The sequence below is a fragment of the Microcaecilia unicolor genome, chromosome 6 (assembly GCF_901765095.1).
Source record: "Microcaecilia unicolor chromosome 6, aMicUni1.1, whole genome shotgun sequence".
Lineage (NCBI taxonomy): Eukaryota > Metazoa > Chordata > Amphibia > Gymnophiona > Siphonopidae > Microcaecilia > Microcaecilia unicolor.
The window spans coordinates 101,272,852-101,285,121 of record NC_044036.1 but is presented as its reverse complement, the minus strand read 5'-3'; the positions used below and the strand labels follow the sequence as shown (position 1 = coordinate 101,285,121).

Here is a 12,270-nt window from a genome sequence, read left to right as displayed (position 1 = left end):
CAATAGCAAGAGAAAAGCTGTAAACACTCAAAAACTACTTTGCCAAAAGTCAAGAAATATAAAACAAAGAGGCCGAATTCAGTAAGGAAGTAATTCAATAAGGAGCCAACTGGATTTAGGTGGAAAGATTGCACAGACATGCTACGTGTTCTAATCATTTAGGGGCCCTTTTACTAAGCTGCGTAGGTGCCTACGCGTGCCCGATGTGCACCAATTCAGAACTACCACGTGGCCGGGGCGGTAATTTTTTTTAACGCACGTCCACTACACGGGCTGGAATATATATTTTATTTTCCAGTGTACAGCACTAACCGGGTGGTAATCGGCATTATACACATGCTGACAATTACCGCCCAGTTAATGAGTGAGACCTTACCGCTAAGTGAACGGGTGGCGGTAAGGTCTCAGGTCCAAAATGGACGCGCGCGCCAATTTCATTTTGCTGCTTGTCCATTTTCGGCCCAAAAAATGGGCCTTTTTTGCAGGTGCGCTGAAAAATGGGCCTGCGTGTCTACACTGGTGCAGGTCACTTTTCGGCACATTTTAGTAAAAGGACCCCTTCTTCTTGTATGTGAAGAAATGCGAGCATAAATGACCATTTTCTGGCTTAACTGCTATTCTGTAAGTACACCCCTAGATGTGATGGTGTACTTTGCAAGTGGGCATTCACATGGGCAGGGTGCATACGTATGTAGATTATAAAATTTTGTAATCTGCACGCATTCTTTAACAATCTAGGCACAAGCTCTACGGCTGGTGTAAATGATCATGCCTAAAATATGGCCTCATTTTTGACTTATTACACTATATAAAGAAAAGTAGGCGTCTACTTCTCTTTATAGAACAGACTCCAAATAGGTGCTTTCTTGGAGTCTAAATATAGGTGGCCTTTACAGAATTACTCTTTTCATTTTTTTTCCTCCCCACAGACATATAGGAGACAGGGTCTGATGAATCTGGCTGCTGCTGCTGCAGTGACTTTACAGTATATTCTTGTTAGTACTACAGTAACAGTAATGCAGACTATTTTCTGTTTTAACTGTAATATTCTATGGGATTTCTGGACTATAATTTAGTCCATCTGTTAAGCATTTCTTCTTTCTTTTATTCCCCCTAAGGGAAAATATAACAAAAAGCCACTACACCAGCATTTCACAAACTGTGTGCCGCTGCACCCTGGTGCACCATGGCATACTCACGGGGGTGTCGTTCAAGGAGATGGGAGATAAGGGCATGCGTCATGTGCACACTGCCACCATGCAGCTGGCCTGCAGCTTGGGAGAAGGCACAAGACTGCAAGAGCAGCGAATCCTTGCTTTCTGCTGCCGTCCAACACACAGTTCACCCAAAGCTGCAGCTGAGAAACAATGCGGCAGTGATTCTTAATCATTGCCTGTGCCGGCCCCGCAGGTTTCCCTCTACTGCATCCCGCCCTAACATCACTTCCTGTTTTCTCAATGGTGGCATGCAGCAGAGGGAAGCCTGAGGGGCTGACGCAGGTAGCAAATATGAATTGCTGCTGTGGCTGGTGACACCTCAGAGTGAGATCGGGTTCAGGGAGAGAGAGAGAGGCAGATGCCATGAAAACGACTCTCCAGCAAGCCCAGGTATTTTTCTCACATTGTAAAGCTGCCAAAGCCACTCACAGACCTTCTGTCACAACTTCCCACACCCATCCTCTTCCTCAATTCCCCACAAAATCTCCTCCTGTTTTCTTCATGCTGACTACTCTTCATCCTCCTCCTCCTCCTTCCCCACTCTCTTGAAAGCCCCTATCCCTCAAATGAGCAGGCTTGGAGCTCAGCCTTATTATTGACCCCTTGCCTACTACTCATTTAACCACATAGGGGCCCTAATATACAGTATATGATTTTAAGACTAAATGATATTTATGAACATTATCACATTGCACTCATTTTTAATGATATCAAAATTTTGAAGGTAGTATACATATTGCTTGTCTCTGATGTAGTAGAAATAAGCCGCCGGCAGCAGGGGAGGGGGGCTGGGGGCGACTGTTAGATATTTCTTTTGACTTAGGAGTGCCGTAAAAAAAATTGACTGACACATTAAGGGTGCCTTGGACTCAGAAAGTTTGAGAACCACTGCACTACACTAAATCAATATTTCTTGCATGTGTAAATCATGTTAACATTCCATTTTTCAGAAATACAGGGTCAGAGTTTTAGCTGGATCCAGTGCTTAACTCAATCCATACACTATGGTGATTGATTAGTGACCATGCCAGTTTAATACCACTGCTAAATGGATAAGTCATGGCAACATCGTTGCTCCTCTTTTAATCCGGGCCACAATTATACAGATAATATTGGGTCATTTAGCAATTTAAACAGCAATATACTACCTATAGAATCTTTAAAATTCTATGTATAGGGGAGTTATGAGATGGTAACTTGCACCAGCATGTAACTCCCTTTGAAAACTGGCCCAACAATGTTTTGAAGGCTTAATCCAAAAGGCTGGTATGCTCACTTGCAAAAAACGTTCCGAGACTTAGTGGACATTTTTGAAGTACTTAGGCTACAGGATACAAATTAGTTCCTGGCTCATAGCAAAATATTTTTCTTTGAGTTTGCACAACCAAACACTTTACATGTTCCCAGCTATGAGAATGCAAGTAAAATTTACAAATGGACTCCCTTCTCACTGCAGTGGTTTTAGCTTTAAATGAGTCACTGGCCTGGTGTTACAGGTACTCAGGTCTCTGCCAACACTTCATCCCTGCATTATGACAAAAAAGTTAAAAGATGAGGCCCCCCACCAAGGTTCTCTTAGTTGGAAGCTCTGCTTACTTTAAACATGTGACTCTCATCACGCACTCCCCCCCCCCCTCCATGATTCCGGGCTCACGCCAAGCGGCCAAGGTGTTGCATTCTGTAGGTGGCAGAAACAGTCTCCCTTTACTTCTGCTCCTGCACCACCATATTGGAAAATGGCACTGCCTGACCTCTAGTGGTATGAGAAAGATCTTAGCCAGGGGAGCACCTTTTTTTTTTTTTTAAACTTTAGCACTGGCAGAGCAGCAATGGACCAGCAGCCCAGCCACAGCTGTAACAAAGGCAGCTTGAAGGCATGCAGGAAAAAGTGGGACCACCAAGCCTTTTCCACATGTCAGTTTTTGCTAAATGATGCTTTCATGAGATCTTTTGTATGATTTTGCTTTGTAGCAGTTTATTAATGCAGAATTTAAATTTTCACATGCAGCGATCTATGGGGCATATTAACTAAAATGTGCTAAAAAGTTAGTGTTGGTTTTAATGTACGCTAATGGCTACTGCATGCTAAAATAGCCAGCATGGTGAAAATCCCATGTGATTGTGACTGAATAGATAGGGATGGGCTGGAGTGTAAATTTTAAGGGGCTTTGATGTTAGCTTCAGAACTTAGTACAAGAACAGTACTGGGCAGACTTTCACGATCTGTGCCCTGAGAAAGGCAAGCACAAATCAAACTTGGGTATACATATAAAGTAACACATACCTTGTAAAATGAGTTTATTTTATTGGGCAGACTGGGTGGACCGTACAGGTCTTTATCTGTCGTCATTTACTATGTTACTATGTAATTGCATAGCATAGGATAGGGTGGGGACTGGGTGGGGTATGGGCAGATATTGTGAGTGGACTGCATATTATAGTCAGTGTATAGTAATTAGTGTGCCCTGTCAAATGTGCAGTTGAGCAGGTACTTAAGAAGTGTCATTAGATATAACCATATTAATTGTGCTTGACATTAACGAGCGGCAGGGAACTTGTCTGTGCGATAACTTCAAAGGGAATGCTGGACACCTCCCCAATAGTTACTACATAGAATTTGCATTTATCACACATTACTTTTGGCTGTTAATATGCATTAAATGCAATTTTTTTACTACACTTTAGTTAATATGTCCTTATGTGTGAAAGTTTACTCCTGCAAAACCTACTTTCATTAAGTGACTTTGCAAAGGTGGGCTTTGCATGGGAAAAAAAAACAAAAAGCTAAGCACACATGCATTTCAGTACCTCAGGCTCAAAGTCATTATTGCTCAGCAGTTAAAATATCTGTGGGATCTGACGTCCAGCAGTCTAGACAAACCCTAACATGATGTCTCATGCTTCCACATCCTCTTTCCCTCCAGTGCTGACAGGACAGTAAAGAAGCAAGGGAAAGAAGAAGTAGATACTGGAGGAAAGGGAAGGCTTCGAGCTAGGCCTAACTGTAGCTGTCAGAAAGAGACAGAACATTGGGCCCAAAAGTTTTTAGTTCCTCTAGGGAGTTGTTGTAAAAATCAACTTGTAGGTGATAATATAGGGGTGAATTTTCAGCAGTGGTAGCAGCGAGTAGCTTAATTTAAATGCTGGTGTCCATTTTAATTTATATGTATTTTCAGTGCAGCTATGGAGTACATGAAAGCAGTAGTGAATATACCTCTAATGCAGTGACCTCCACCACCACTATCTCTCTCATTCTATAACAGGTCACTTAACTTTACAAACCGATTGTATGCATAAATTTATAGAATACTGCCATCCACATGGGTAAGTATACACTTACTCATGAACATGGAAGTATCTCATCTAATCACTATTCTATAATTACGCACTCAGGGGCCCTTTTACAAAGACGCGGTAGGCTCTATGTGCATGCAGAACATGCCAAAATGAGACTACCATCAGGCTAGTGTGCCCCCTGATAGTAATTTCAGATTTGGCACGCGCCCATACCGCCAGGAGAAATTATTTTTTTTATTTCCTATCACACACGGTGTTTCTAGTGTTAATCATCAGTTGGCACACGCCGACTGGTCATCGTGTGTGCAGCACATGAGCCCTTACCGCTAGATCAATGGGTGGCATGAAGGGCTGAGGACATAAATAGGCGCAAGCTGGTTTCAATTTTATCGCAGGCTCTTTTCCTGGCCCATTGAAAAAAAACCCTTCTTTCCCAGACACTGTAAAAACTGGCCCAGCACACTCCAAAAACAGGCACCCACACTAACACAGGCCACATTTTGCTATGGCTTAGTAAAAGAACCCCTCAAGACATAGTGCATAACTGTCAGAGGGGCATTCACAAGGGAGCAGGATGGCTGGCTATTCATAGGGCCGACAATTAAGTGGGCAAGGGCAACTTACCGAATGCTGTTAGTTGTGTGCGTAAGTGTTCCATTTAGACATGATCATATACCCGAGCCATTGACCAAACATAAATATTTGTGCCTATATTTCAGCACACTGATACAGATTTATACCAATATTCTATAAGGACACTTGCATACAAATGATCACTACCCACGTTATTCTTCTACCTAAATGGAGGCGCCCTGAATTGCAGCTATTTGATTTAGGTCTACTATTCAAGAGGCCTAAACAAAACATGTACATTTTCTGAATAACAGCTGAATACCACCACTATCTTGATAACTTTATGGCTCCAAACTTTTTACATCTCTTCACTGCAGATAGTGTTGGCTGCTCAGAGAGATTTTCAGCCCAACGCCATCTGTATATCGAATGAAAATTGATGGAGATTGAATGTAAACGTTCACTGACCACTGCTGAATGTATAACTCCATTACAATGTTGGCCCAATAATTGTTGCTAGGCAGCACCTGACTTAACAGAGTAACTGATATGAGATCTTCCATTGGTCAAAAAGTGCATGTTTGCCCTTTAAACTACCATCAGGCTAGTTGGAACATTATCCATCTAAAGTAACACTGCAAACCTGTAGTTGGGTGCTCTGTGGTGAAGGTAGTGAATGCAGAATGCGGAACAGTGCTGTTGCGTGCCAGTGTGCCATTTTCTGTGAAAGAGAAAGAAGTGGTGAGTGCAAGTGTGTTACTTGCTGTTGATGAACCTGTAGCAAGAGCAGGAGTGCTATTATTACTTGTACATGGCCATAACATAAGAACATGAGAAAAGGCTGCTACAAACAAAACCTAACTCTGGAAAAACACAACCCTATAAAGAAAAGAATTATTTTTTCAAAACTGGAAATTCCACCAGTCTCTTAAGTAGAGGACTGTGGTAGCCGTGTTAGTCCACTCTTAAGGTTATCAATAAAAATCAAACAAAATAAAACATGGAAAAGAAAATAAGATGATACCTTTTTTATTGGACATAACTTAATACATTTTTTGATTAGCTTTCGAAGGTCGCCCTTCTTCCTCAGATCGGAAATAAGCAAATGTGCTAGCTGACAGTGTATATAAGTGAAAACATTCAAGCATTACTATGACAGTCTGACAGGGTGGGAGGATGGGGGTGGGTAGGAGGTATGCATGGGGACATCAAAGCATATCATTGATATTCTAACAGGATGGGTGTGGATCAGTGGCGTAGCCAGAAGGCAATTTTTGGGTGGGCCAACAGGTTGGATGGGTGGGCACTAGAGTTGCCAACATTTTTGAAAAAGAAAAAAACAGCAAACCTGATGCACCCATGCTCTGTCCCTACCCCACTCCCCATAACTTCAATGAGGGTTGCAGTGCAGGCTTCAGTGGCTGCAGGCCAATTTAGAGCTAAGGGAAGTACAATAGACTGCACTGTTCAGCCCCACTGAGCCATGGTCCTCCAACACATATATGGTATTGAAGCCAAACACATTCTGCATCCAGAGAACCTCCTGGCCCTCCACCAACAATGGATACAGAGCACAGCAAGGACAATTCTCCATAAAACTCATCATATAAAGAAATTTTGTTTTCTAGTGTAATCTCAATTACAGACATATTATAAATTAACTTTAAAAAAATCTATAAAACAAAAGTCACTCAGAACCTTGAGCAAATCTACCATGCCAACACTAACTTCCAAAAACAAAGATCCTACCTAAGAAAAAGAAGTTCCTTAAATATTATAGTAGGGCCCTAAAATACAAATACATTTATCAGGAAAGCTGAACAAGCCAAATTACTACAGAATGCTACATGGAAACTTCATGCTAACAGAATACCTCAGTCACACACACAAGACACAAATGCCAAATACAGAATAAGTGACCACAAACTCTAGAAATATAAATTAAATGGAAACCCCAAGAAACTAGACCTTGCATGTAGTACAACACCAGAGAAACAAGAAAGAAAGGCATTTGCTCCTGTGCAAAATATAAAGATGGCACATGCCAGGGATGGTGTTAGGGGATGCAACTAGGGCAATTGTGCTTGGTTCCTTGGCCAGAGAAAGCCTGCATGCTGGAAGCTGAAGGCACAGCCTGGTAATGGACTTTGGGGTCCTTTCCTAGATTTCTTTCCTGGACCCCAGCCATGTTTACCATCAACTTTGGCAAGATGTACATTCCAAATCCAACATATTATATTCACAATATTGAAAATAAAATATTTTTTTATACCTTTTTGTTGTCTGGTCATTTTTTCTCAAATCATATTGGTCCCAGTCTCTGGTTTCTGCTTCCCTCTGTCTTCTCTTAACTCACTTGCCAGGGTCTCCTATTTGACATTTCTTCTTTCTTCATGTCCATCATCCATCTCCCATCTCTGTTTTCCTATATTTCCTTGTTCATTATCTCCCCTGTGTTCATATCCCCTAATCCATCATCATTCCTCTGTGCACCTATGCACCCCATGCCCAGCATATCCCTTCTGCGTTCCTATTCTCTCCCTTGTCTGGTATCTCCCCCCCCCCCCCCCCCGTGTCCATATACCCCCCTCTCCAGTGTCCGGCATTTTATCTCTATTCCATATCCCCGTCCCCCCCCCCCCCCCCCCCCCTTGGTCAGGCATTACCCCTCTGTGCCCATGTGCTATCCCCATACAGCATCTCACATTTGTGTCCCTGTCCCCATGCTCCCACCTAATGCCCATCATCTCCCTTCTGTATCCGTATACTTCCCTATGTCCCCTTTCTCCCTCCTCCACACCAATGTGTCCCTCTCCTCTCTGATCCCACCCCCCAACCAGCTTCTCTTCCTCTCTTTCCTTCCCCTTATGCATCTGGCTCTTTCTCCCTGCATCTCTCTCCCTTCCCTCTGCATATCCAGCACCTCTCCTTCAGCCCCCCCCCCCCCCCCACATGTCCAGCATCTCTCTCCCTTTCATCCAGCCCCCCTACATGTTCAACCCTCTGCATATCCAGCACTTCTCCCCTTTCCCTCCACCCCCCCTGCATATCCAGCACCTCTCCCCTTCCTTCCACCCCCCCTATATATCCAAAACCTCTCCCTTCCCTCCAACCTCCCCTCTGCAAATCCAAAACCTCTCCCCTTCCCTCCAACCTCCCCTCTGCAAATCCAAAACCTCTTTCCTTCCTTCCAACCTCCCCTCTGCAAATCCAAAACCTCTTCCCTTCCCTCCAACCTCCCCTCTGCAAATCCCAAAACCTCTCCCCTTTCTTCCAACCTCCCCTCTGCAAATTCCAAAACCTCTCCCCTTCCCTCCAATCGCCCCTCTGCAAATCCCAAAACCTCTCTCCCTTCCCTCCAACCTCCCCTCTGCAAATCCCAAAACCTCTCTCCTTTCCCTCCAACCCTCTGCCCCTGGCAAGTCCAGCACCCTTCTGTTCCCTCCCCTCCCTGCCTCCCCTTACTGGGCCAGCACGCAGCACCCCACTGACTTCCTCACCCTCTCCCACCCCTGCCGCAGTGCTTCATTTAATGTTGTCGGCACTGCTGTTACAGTTTCCCACCCCCGCGGCGGCGCTTTACACTTTACCTAACAGCAACGCTACAGATGCAGCGCTGACGTCCGAGTCCGACGTCCTGCTCCGGGGCCTTCCGCGTCCCGCCTCCATAACAGGAAGTTACATCAGCGTGGAAGGCCCCGGAGCAGGACGTCGGACTCGGACGTCAGCGCTGCATCTGTAGCGTTGCTGTTAGGTAAAGTGTAAAGCGCCGCCATGGGGGTGGGAAACTGTAACAGCAGGCGCCGACAACATTAAATGAAGCGCTGCGGCAGGGGCGGGAGACGGTCATGATAAGGATCTGCTTCTGGGAGGGCGGGCCTGAGGCTAAACTGGGTGGGCCTGGGCCCATCCAGGCCCACCCGTAGCTACGCCCCTGGTGTGGATAGGTGAGGGGAGGGTGATCAACAGAGACATACAGCTTTATGGTTTATAATGGGCAAGGAACCCCAGATCCTTGTTAAGTCCTTTCTGTTGGGTGTTAAAATATTCAATCATTCTGACTTCAAAGGTCTTACGTTCTTGTATGGTTTTAAAGTTACCCAAAATAATCTCCAAGAATATTGCCTCCTCCCTCAAAACACCCAGGGAGAATCTGCTACAGTACAAGGAGAAAAGATCCACAGACAGAATCCCCCTTGTAGTGACATACAATCCAGAGCTGGAAAAACTGAGGAAAATCATAAGAGATCTACAACCTATACTCCAGGAGGATGAATTACTGAAAGAGATATTCCCATCCCCACCAGTACTGGCCTTCCGACAGCCACCCATCTTAAAACACAAGCTAATCAGAAGTAAACTTCCATCACAGACTGAAAAGGAACAGAAGGGCACACTTCCCTGTAATTTATCCAGTTGCAAACTATGCCAAAATATTTCACAGGACCCCAAAGTCATCCACAAAGGAAAGATATTCAACATAAAGGGATCTTTCACTTGCTCATCTTCCAATGTGGTATATATCATTCAGTGTAAAAAATGTAACGAAGGATGCTATATTGGAGAAACAGGCCAGATGCTTAAGACAAGATTCAATTTACATAGACATCACATGAACAATACTGGTGCCAGTAGGGTTCCCACGCCTGTTGGTCAACATTTTACAGGACCAGGACACTGTACCAGTGACTTCACAGTGAGAATCCTGAAAGGTAACTTTAAAATCATACAAGAACGTAAGACCTTTGAAGTCAGAATGATTGAATATTTTAACACCCAACAGAAAGGACTTAACAAGGATCTGGGGTTCCTTGCCCATTATAAACCATAAAGCTCTATGTCTCTGTTGATCACCCTCCCCTCACCTATCCACACCCATCCTGTTAGAATATCAATGATATGCTTTGATGTCCCCATGCATACCTCCTACCCACCCCCATCCTCCCACCCTGTCAGAATGTCATAGTAATGCTTGAATGTTTTCACTTATATACACTGTCAGCTAGCACATTTGCTTATTTCCGATCTGAGGAAGAAGGGCGACCTTCGAAAGCTAATCAAGAAATGTATTAAGTTATGTCCAATAAAAAAGGTATCATCTTATTTTCTTTTCCATGTTTTATTTTGTTTGATTTCTATTGATAACCAGTCTCTTAGAAGGCATGTATAAGCATAAAATAAACTGGAAAAAACATTTTCATTCATATAATTTTCTGTTCTCCCCACACTACTTCCAGTTTCTTACCTGTAATTCAGTTAACCCACAATTGTAACAGTTTTGACTGTCTGCATGCATATACAATTAAAATCAGTTTGCTGAAGTTGAAAAGTTAGGTGAGTTGATATTCTTGAGGGTCATGTCTAGAATAACTTACTCTTGCCTTTTTCTTTCATTCTTTTCCAATGAATAAAATGCTTAAGCATCACTCCATATCAAATGTGCAAAAGATTTCAAATGAGCCCCATGAGAACTGGATCCAAATTAGATGCAGTGCAAGCTACATAAAAGCAGACATACTAAAAACAATGATCTCTGTGTTTATTCTACTAACTATACTACCTTTAAAAAATAAAATAATGGGGCCCTATGTTCAAAGTGATTTAGCCTCCCACTGACCGGTTAAATTGCTTGGTCGGGGTTAGCCGCTAATATTCAGTGGCAGTTAATCATCTAAGTGTCACTGAATATTACCATTAGTGCCAAACACAAAGCCGGCTATGTTGGGGGCATTCTGGGGGTAGAGTCAGCATTTGGCCGCTTAAGTGCTGATATTCAATAGGGGGCTACATGTACTGATATCGGCCACAATTCCCCTACTCTAAGCAATTCCCTGTAGCTGACAGTTTCAGCAGGAGGCCAGCTCCATAACCCCCTTCACCCTGCAGCCCCACACTTTTGATACACTGCCTAGGGCTGCTCAAAGTGAAGGTGAGTTGTCTCACTCTAGGCACCAATCTGGTACCAACCAGCAGGTGTGCATAGGCAGTGGCTAAACTATACTTAATTCTCTGTTCTGAATGCTTCCTTGCCCACAATCAACATGGCTGAGGGCTTTGGAAGATGTAAAAACAGCTGCTTCATACTTGTATATTTACAGTAATGGTGGATATTGGAGGGGAGGGACGGAAACTAAATACAACTATGGGGGAACTATATATATGAGGAGGGAAAGGAACTGTTATACACATGTCTGTTCTCTCACAATAGCAACTATTCAGGTAGTAAGCAGCAGGTGTCCTTGGCCATAATTTGTGTTCAGCAGGCCAGAGGACATAGGAATAGTGTAGGCACCAGCGAGGAGCTGCCTGGAATGTGCTCAGTTCCAGTGGTAATTTAGAAAACGGTCTGATGACATAGAGCCTTTTCTAAAATACTTTCAGGATACACATTGAAAAAAGCAACATGGATGGTAGGGTGGGGGGAATGTGAGCAAGGGATGGGGGTCTAGATTGAGGGATGGAAGCATGATTGTGGGTTGGAAGGTCTGGATCAAGGGTCATGGAAGAGTGATGGAGTGGGGGTCTGGATTGGGGGGATGGAGGTGTGATTGTGGGGTGGGGGGTCTGGATCAGCATCACTGCCCCTTAAAGCTCCAACCCAGGAGCATCGGGTCATGACTTTGAAGCCCAATGCTCCGGCATAGTAAAATAAGTTCTGTTAAGGGGCAATTAATGTGACTTAAGGCCCTAATGCAGCTTGATAAACTTCCCCCCTAAACCTCTTTCTAGTTGCAGCCCACACAGGTAACTGACTTGTTCAGGAATCGGGAGCAAGCTACCCATCATCATATCTAAAGAGAGATGCTAGGTGACACCTATACAAATCAGGAAAGCTGATGTCCCCTGACTCTCTGGATGCCTTTAGTCTCTTGTCTTTCCATAAAAAAATGTGGATTATATCTTGTCCACCACTATAAAAGGATTGTGGATCTAACTTGGGCAACATGTTTATTACATAATTGGTGGTGGGCATAATGATCATTTTAACAGTCTCCAATTGACCCTGACACAAGAACATTAAGGGTGACCACAATTGTATCATTGTGTTTATCTTCTGTGCTATAGCTTACAAATTTTAAAACATTAGTTGGTCTCTATCTTTATTAAACAACACACCTAATTATTTAAACCTCAGTGGAGACCACTGAAACTTAGCTGATCCCAAATCGATTTGAATGGAAAG

General features: G+C 43.7%; 1 protein-coding gene across 2 annotated transcripts in view; it reads right to left on the bottom strand.

Moving 5' to 3' along the window:
• PTPRC (protein tyrosine phosphatase receptor type C) overlaps positions 1–12,270 on the bottom strand; it is a 291,837-nt gene that overhangs the window by 154,678 nt on the left and 124,889 nt on the right. The window lies entirely within an intron of this gene.